Source organism: Pelodiscus sinensis, chromosome 1, assembly GCF_049634645.1.
Source record: "Pelodiscus sinensis isolate JC-2024 chromosome 1, ASM4963464v1, whole genome shotgun sequence".
Lineage (NCBI taxonomy): Eukaryota > Metazoa > Chordata > Testudines > Trionychidae > Pelodiscus > Pelodiscus sinensis.
Window position 1 is genome coordinate 250,769,417 of NC_134711.1, and position 8,692 is coordinate 250,778,108.

The window sequence follows — 8,692 nt, forward strand, 5'->3', positions numbered from 1 at the left end:
TTTATTACCACTTCATTCTGTAGGTAGAATACATTGCATCACAAAAATCATTGCATTTGCCCCACTTCTTTCAATGTTAATAAATATAGCAGATTTGCTTTGGTTTGTTAATATGGATTTATGATACAATTTAGAGGCTGTATGACAGTGACAGTAGAATACAAAGCATACACCATGCACCAAATCAGCACACTAACAGCTAAACTTTGTGCTCATTTACATCCATGCAGCTCTACTGACTTGTACTCAATGGGGATAAGAAGAAAATGTTTTACAGCATGTTTAAATGCTTTTATGCTCAGAGCACGAAACTCAGTATTCTGATTAAAAATTCTAATTAAACGCCAACAAAATGTTTGAATTTGTTTCTTTATGTAGTCCCCTTACTAAAGAGACCTCTGTTTTAGTCTAAAAAGACCCTGTGCTGCAATCCAGACTACAATTCCCATGAGCCCTTGGAACAAAAGAGGTAGGGGGGACTCTTGTGAGAGAGAAGAGGCTCTCCCCATGTGCTTGAAGAAGAGGCCTAGCAGTCTGGGACTCTGCCTTGCAGTTTGGAACCAAACGGGGAGCCAGGCTGCTGCCAAGGACATTGACCCAGTGCAGGGGCTGTTGGAGTGCAGCTACTACATGCCTGTTGGAACTGGGAGTTAGCAGGCTGCTTCCTATAGGCACAGCATGAGGCAGTAAGTTTGGGCCTTGCTGGAAGAGGCTGCCTGGGACAGAGCTGCTGTTTAGCCTGGACCAAACCCTCACTACAGCTGCAACATCAGCGCGCCCACGCAAGCAAGTGTCTGGGACTGAGTCTAAGGGTGTGCACACTCTGCGGTGGGGTCACTGTTGTCTAGCTATATAAGCTTCAGTTATTGTTGTGTGTTTTGTTAATGCTATTCCTTGCTAATCTGTTAATCCCTGTTTAGTTAAGTAAAGATGGTCTATTTTAAAGTGTTCCATTAGATGTATATGATTTGTAGTTGTTCTGGAATTAGATCCAGCTTTATGTTGGAATGAGGATATTCCTGGAGGCTCTCAAGGCACCAGTGTGTGTACAAGGCCAGCCAGGTGGAGGCACCGCCACTTTACATTCATTGCCAGCAAGGGACTGCAGCAAGGGGGTGGATAGGGCTTTCCCCAGCTAAACACCATCACCACTGGGGTACTCAGGATCTCTTTTAGGTTAAAACACCAGGCGCCCAGGCACACCTGTGAGTGCTCCCCAGTAACCCGGGGAAGAAAAAGGGGGTTACATTTATATCAAAAACAAGGAAAAAAAGAGGAAAATACAAAGTAATGACAGGTCCTCAAAAGGATCCCATCACCAAAAATAACTGACTTTTCCCCATTTTAGACTTTCTAATTATTTGTAAACTTCAAAATAAACCTTTTGTGTGTTTACTTTTTCTCTCCATTTACTTTTTTATTTTCCTGCTATGTTCACTCATCTACTATCAAGAGAGGTTTTCTCACATCCATCCAGTATAGAAAAAGAGTTTAGTACAAGAATGTCATATTTACTTTGATATGCTGCCACTGTAAACCTTTCAACATTTTCAAAGGTAAGGTTTTAAGAGCAATTACTTCCATTAATATTACAGGTGCTTGCCAGAATTATTCAAATATGCCCATCTATAAGTCAAATAAAAAATACTTCTTGGACAGATATCAGAAATAGCCTTCTTGGGTGATAAGGGAAGAGACTAAACTATAGTCCTATAATAAACTATATTATTTCCACTATAGAGCACTTGCAAATTATCTAAAGCCATTTACAATTGTACTTACCTTTTACTCATTGTTATACTGCAATGAATATCTTTCTCAAAATCATATTAACTTTGGAGAAGTATGGAGATATCAAGGGGACTGATTATTCTTCTGTAATAGCACTCTATTTTGGCCTTTTATTACATGATGACTATGATAATGCATACACACAAGGAAGTAGAGCAAAGTTGCTTGCAGAAACTTAATTTCAAAGGATTTTTCTCTCTTGTTGGTATAAATTACAGTCTTAAAGTTCCCCCCCCTACACCCTAAGTATTACATATGCTCAAGAGCACCAACAGGCACAAGTGCTTTATGGATGGCAAACCATGTTAACACCCTCAATTATATTTTCATTGATTGATATAATTTGACATATAGTTGCACCTATTGGCAGTTTATTTGGGCTCCAGACATGTAGTCACTTCTCAGGCAATACTACTAATTGCAATCAATGGGAGTACTCCTCTGATGAAGTGGGTTTTACCCACAAAAGCTCACGATATAATATAGTTGTTTGTCTCTAAGGTGTCATTGTTTTTAATCAGTGGGAGATCAGTGTGAATAAACATGGTACCTTCAGATCCCTGATTGCAGTGAAAAGAATCTTAGGTTTAAAGCTACTGTAATATGTGTCACCCTTCATTGCACTACTCTACTCTTAAAGCATATCAGGCACTTATCTCTCTCTCTCTATGCATATAATTTTTTTTCCTTTGGGACATTTAGGGTACATCTAAACTACATGCCTCCGTCAACGGAGGCATGTAGATTAGTGTATTCGAAAAAGGGAAATGAAGCCGCGATTAAAATAATCGCGGCTTCATTTAAATTTAAATGGCTGCCCCGCCCTGCCGACAAACAGCTGATCAGCTGTTTGTCAGCTGATCGGGGCAGTCTGGACGCGCCGCGTTCACAAGGAAGCCTTTCTTGATCGGCGCAGGTAAACCTGGTTTCATGAGGCATACCTGCGCCGATCAAGAAAGGCTTCCTTGTGACCGCGGCGTGTCCAGACTGCCCAGATCAGCCGACAAACAGCTGATCAGCTGTTTGTCGGCAGAACGGGGCAGCCATTTAAATTTAAATGAAGCCGCGATTATTTTAATCGCGGCTTCATTTCCCTTTGCCGATCTGTCTAATCTACATGCCTTCGTCGACGGAGGCATGTAGTCTAGACACACCGGTGATGTCATACTTCACTCTGTGTCACCATGCCCCCAACTCCAAACCCAGAACACGCCCCCCCCACCTGGAAACAGCCTCTTGCCGCGTTACCAGCTCCACCAGCAGGCTTCCCTGCTGACCAGCCTCTTTGCCTGCAGCCCTACACTGCCCCTCCAGGCCCATACGTGTGTGGGGGGGGAATGCATCCCCCCCATGGCCCTCCAAGTAAGTGTGAGGCTGGGGCAGTCCATTGCTCCAGCCTCCCTCCCCTGTGCTTCAGCTGGGGGGCAGAAGCCATGAGACGTGCAGCCCCGGGAGTTGTGCAGCCACTCCCCTCACATCTCTCTGGTGCTGGGTGCTCCAGGGGGGTGGGAGCCACACCCCCTTCCCTCTCCCTGGCCTCCTTCACACATTCCCTAGGTTTGGGGCAGAGCCAGGGCTGGTGCACTGTGACCTGGCTCTCCTTAGTGGCTGGGGGGGGGGGGAGCAAGAAAGAACCAGGGAGGGCTGGGGGAAGGAGGGACAAGAAAGAGCTGGGGTAGGTTTTGGGGGATAGACGTGGGAAAGAGCCGGGGCGGGCTGGAGGGAAGGGGCGGGAAAGAGCAGGGGCAGGCTTCAGGGGGGAGGGGGGAGTGAGAAAGGGCAGGGGCAGGTCAGGGAGCGAGAGAGGGCCAGGGATGGGGTCGGGTGGGATGGGCCCTCTCAGGCCAAGAGGGGTGTTGGTGATCGTAGCGAGCAGGGGGCACAGCCCCCTAGTCAACTATATATTTTAGAGAGTTTGTTTGTCTGTTTGTCTAAGAACTTAACAGCAAGAGCTTGGAACACCAGGTTTGGTATATAAGTTCCTCTTACCATAGCTGAAAGCAACATGTGAATTTGGTTGTGCCAGGAAAACAGAATGGGTGTGTGTGTAAACTACATCCCTCTGCCGACAGAGGGATGTAGATTAGGCACATTGCTATTGCAAATGAAGTGGGGATTTAAATATCCCGCGCTTCATTTGAATAAAAATGGCTGCCGCTTTTTGCCGACGCGACACTTTGTCAGCAAAAAGCAGCAGTCTAGATGGGGATCGGTCGACAAGGAAAGCCTTTTCTGACCTATCCTGTAAACCTCATTAATAAGCTTTTATAGGGATGAAGAAAAATACACTTGATAGAATTCTCATTTAAAAAACATTACTCAAAAAGTTAAATAGAAAAAGTTTAACAATTCCTTTTTAAAATAAACGCCAGATAAAAATTAACTTATTCAAAATAACACTGTATTTTAGAAAAATACAAGAACTTAACTAAAGCATATCCATTTTTTAAAACATTAATTGAGTGAAGAAAATCTTCCAGTAGTACATAATTCATTTTTAAGAAACTCCACATTACAGGTACCATATAAATTGACATCAATTCATCTGCTCTATGTACATATCCTGTACAAAGATACACTTAATAAAGATTCAGGTGGGATAGAATTTATATAGAGGTTGGTGCAAACAAAGGACCCAATTCAGTAATGAATAGCATGTAGAAGGAAGGACTGCTATGCCTACATATATCACTACTGAAATCTATTATGTAATTTCTTTAGCAACACAAAGAAATTACAAATCTTCATATACATAAATTCTAGTTAACCTTGTGTTACTTTCAAATAATACAAAATTGTGATGGAGGGACTGACAGAGGGTACAGCACATTTTAAAAAATTAGCTCACATGTAGAGTATGTCGAGACTAAAAGCCTCTTCGAAAGAGAGAGTCTAGACTACAGCCAGTACATTCGAAAAAGCAAGCCGCTTTTTCGAAAGAGAGCATCCAGGCAGTCTGGATTCTCTCTTTCGAAAATGCACAGTTTGCATTACATAGCGCCTTTTTTCAAAAGAGCACTTTCAAAACAAGGCATTATTCCTCGTAAAATAAGGTTTTCTGAAGTTGAAAAAACTGCCACGTTCTTTCGATTTACTTTCGAAAGAACACAGCAGCAGTATAGACAGATGCAGGGGAAGGTTTTTTTGGAAAAAGGCCACTTTTTTTTGAAAAAAACCTGTAGTCTAGACACACCCATGGAGACAAATACTTCCTCCCACATACAACCTAAGGAAAAGGCCTTTTCACATGGGTGCTTCATGTATGACAGAACCACTCCTTTCAGACAGCAGAGAAATTGCAACATCTCTCTGTGGCTACTGCGGCAGCTCTTAGACTTGCAGTTACCACATGCCCTTGCATGTTTTTTTAAGCTTATGGATCCCTGAAATTGAGGATTTATTGGTCTACTGCCAGCTCTTCACTCTGTGCAGCCTGGGTAGAAACACTTCTGCAGCAAACATGAGAAGGAGTTCTCCTTTGCACTGGCTTTCTGTGTTTTGCCCAATGTTCAGAAGTTCTGCACCTGCTACCCTGTCGTCAGGCTCCACATCTGCTGAATGGCAGGAGGCAGAGTTCAAACAAAGAAATGAAAAGGAAAGCATGTAGTTGTAAGATTCACAGCGTGTAACTGGAATGTATGAAAAACATCCATAAAGGAGAAAAAAACAAAGATCAAGATACCTGCCTCAACTGACCATATGTTAACTTCCCACTAATTATCTTCATGTTTTCTTTCAGGACACTCCATATGCATGGAATGCCCTTCCCTAAGCAACTCTGAACAGTTTCCCAAGATAGATAAGGTGAGCGAGGTAATATCTTTTATTGGACCAACTTCTGTGGGTGAGAGAAACAAGTTTCAAGCTTACACTGAGCTCTTCGGTCTCCCAAGACTCACCTTTGTCCAGCCTTAAAAATTCCCAAAGCCCATTTCTCACTTGACAGATACAAAGCCAAGTATAAGAGCTAGATACAAAGCTGAACTGTAGTTAACCAATGATACACACAAATATTTTAAATACTGGTTGTATGTTTCATACCACTACTTTACTCTTTATCAGTTGACTGTTTTCTCAGTTTGTAAGCTGGTCTACTTCCATTTACTTGTGCAGGCAACACCTGCCACATTGTGGATGCTAATATAATACAAACAAACAAACAAACAAACAAATAAAATACACATTCAGAAGCCAAATATTTTAAACACATTGTTGATGCTCCATATGTTACATGCAGCAAGTGGCATGCCCTTTCCTGAAGATGTAAATGTTTGTTCTTTCTTCTTCTCTCTCAGATAGCTACAGTGTTGCCTTTAATGACTTGTAACCCCAAGGAAGCTCTGAGAAATGTGGTGAAATTAATCTAACCCACAGTTCACAGACTTTAAGTGGTATAAAAATGCTGTTAAATTGCATAAATGAGAACTCCTTCCCACATTAGATGAAGGTAAACATAGCAAGAAGCCAAATTAAACATCATTTCTTTTTCTGTATGTTCTCTCTGGAGTGCCACATAAAAAACATTTCATATAATCTATGAGGTTTCCAGGATAGTAAAGCAGAGAGATACGTTTGTGTAATTCTTTTTCTATTTACAGCAAGACAAATTGTCTTGTTTTGAAATACCACGGTTGATTAGAGTTGTACAATGGGGAATAAAATTGCCACTGCAGTAGTAGGTTTGTGTATAGCCAAATACACAATACTATCTTGACAGTATAACATGATTTGAATGCACTTGGAAAAAATTATATATATATATTATCAAAACTAAATCCCCCTATGTGTGCTTATGCATACCTTACGCTACACTTTTAATCCTTTGCCTAACTTCTTATACTTAGAGATGGGCTTACAATATCCAATTCAGGTCTGGAAGATTACCAGGAAATTATTTTTACCTATGTAGTGTGCTCTCTAAAGTACTTACACATGCTCATGTTTTCTGCTTATAATTCTCCTACTGCTTGTTCCCGCTAAAACCTGAATGTACGGTTGCTAAGACTGTAAAGGATGGGTGCCTAAAATTAGGCACTTAAACCCTTGTTTGGGCATCTAATACAATAGCTTTATTTTTCAAAGGTGCAGCTCCATTAAGTTCAATAGGACTGGTAGGTGTCTAGTGCCTTTGATAGTCAGACCATTGTTAATCTCATAAATAAAGGTTTAGAAGCCAAACTGTAAGTCAGGGCTACTCAACTTTGGAAGCCCCAGGGGCCACAATGATACTCACAACCCATGCCAAGGGCCGCAACTTAAGTGTGGTTGCATATATGTGCAAATATATATGCAAATATATGCAAATAGCTTTTTTCACACTGACAGGAATGAATACAAAGATTAAGGCAAAACTACACAATACACAGGCCCCCTTTAAGTCAGTTCTGCTGATATTAATAAAGTGCAACATTTAGCCAATTTCCACCCATATGACAGCACTTTTAATGACAGTCCAGGAATTTAACTACTAAAACACATATCACCAAAAGACCATTATATTGACTCACTGTTGTGGAGTAAGTACCCAGTGGAGGCCATGTTCAAAGGATTCTACCTGTGGGCCACGTGTTGAGCCCCATATGAATCCAAACCACACCACGGGCCACAAACAAATGAGCTGCAGGCCGCATGCAGCCCATGAGCCACATGTTAAGTAGCCCTGCTGTAAGCACTTATCTTTGAACATGTTGGCCTGTATCTCTTTATATAATTATATTTTATTCCAACTGTGGTGTGCGGTAGAAGACACTTATCCACAAATAAATAATTCTGCAAAATTCAGTTCAAAATAGGCCATGACTCCAACAAGGGACCAAAGAACAGGAGATAACTAGATCCTCATTAGCTGGAAGTAATTGTACCTTCCCCCAGTAAACTCTGGTCTATTGGCAAAAAGAAATTGTTGAAGAAAAGTTTGTTTTTATAGCACTTCCCTGTAAGATAAAAGTGTGACTCCCTGCCATAAATATGTGTGATGTTATCTGATTGAAATGTTAGACAAATGAACAAGATGTGGCACATAATCAAAAAGGGTTAACCAATTCATAGGCTGAATGACCCAGGTTCAAGATCCGAAGACTTGTTAAGAAGATATGTAAATGATAGTTGGGCTAATACATTTGGTCAGACTATAACTTTGAAATGCAAACTTGCATGGTTATAGCTGTAGAATCATAGATGTTTAGTCAGATCTTATGACATGAACAAACAATTCTTGTTTAATACTATAGCCTTGATTCAAGATCAAAAGGGAATATTAACACTTGTGATGAAACTTGATTGAAGTAGTATTACTGTCCATATGTCTCTTTGAAGGCTGTGATAAATTGAATATGAACTGTTTAATGGACAAATTACCCTATGTTAATTGCCAGGATGTTTGGGAGACAGAAACTTACATCAAACACTTTTGTTCTTTCAGGTAAAGGGGCTACTGGAAATTGAACATAAAGGTTCATGGGGAAAGCTGCAAGCCATAAAGATGAGATCCCAGGATACCTGGTTCCCCTATAATGGACATTGACTTACTAACTCTGGACTGATGCTGAAAGATTCATCTGTAACTATAAAGCTCAACAACTCTAGAAATCTGATCACAGAACTTTACTCATGTCTGTGGGTTTTTTTAAAATTCCTATAGCCAATTTCAACTCACTTTCCGTTTTCTCAAAAAACCTGTTCGATTTTAGATACTAGTGTTTTGGATGGTGTTATAAAAGACTGGAATAGCCTTCCTTTCTGACTTCTTGTTAGCCAGAGTGGCATGACAGAAGTCATTTTAGAGGCTGGTTTGGTATATTTTAGGGGTAATAACCACCAACATTTTGGGATAGATTAACCCTGTTTCTTAGCAGTGTCACCTGAACTTGACATTCTCAGGGTACGTCTAGACTACCGCGTT

The 8,692-nt window shown here is 41.0% G+C and overlaps 1 long non-coding RNA gene across 1 annotated transcript; it reads left to right on the forward strand.

The window, feature by feature from the left end:
* Positions 1-1,452: 1,452 nt before the first annotated feature.
* Positions 1,453-8,355, forward strand: LOC112545234 (uncharacterized). Its single transcript, XR_003088697.2, has 3 exons — positions 1,453-1,556; positions 5,531-5,595; positions 8,213-8,355. It is a non-coding gene; the product is annotated as an uncharacterized LOC112545234 (long non-coding RNA).
* Positions 8,356-8,692: the final 337 nt, after the last annotated feature.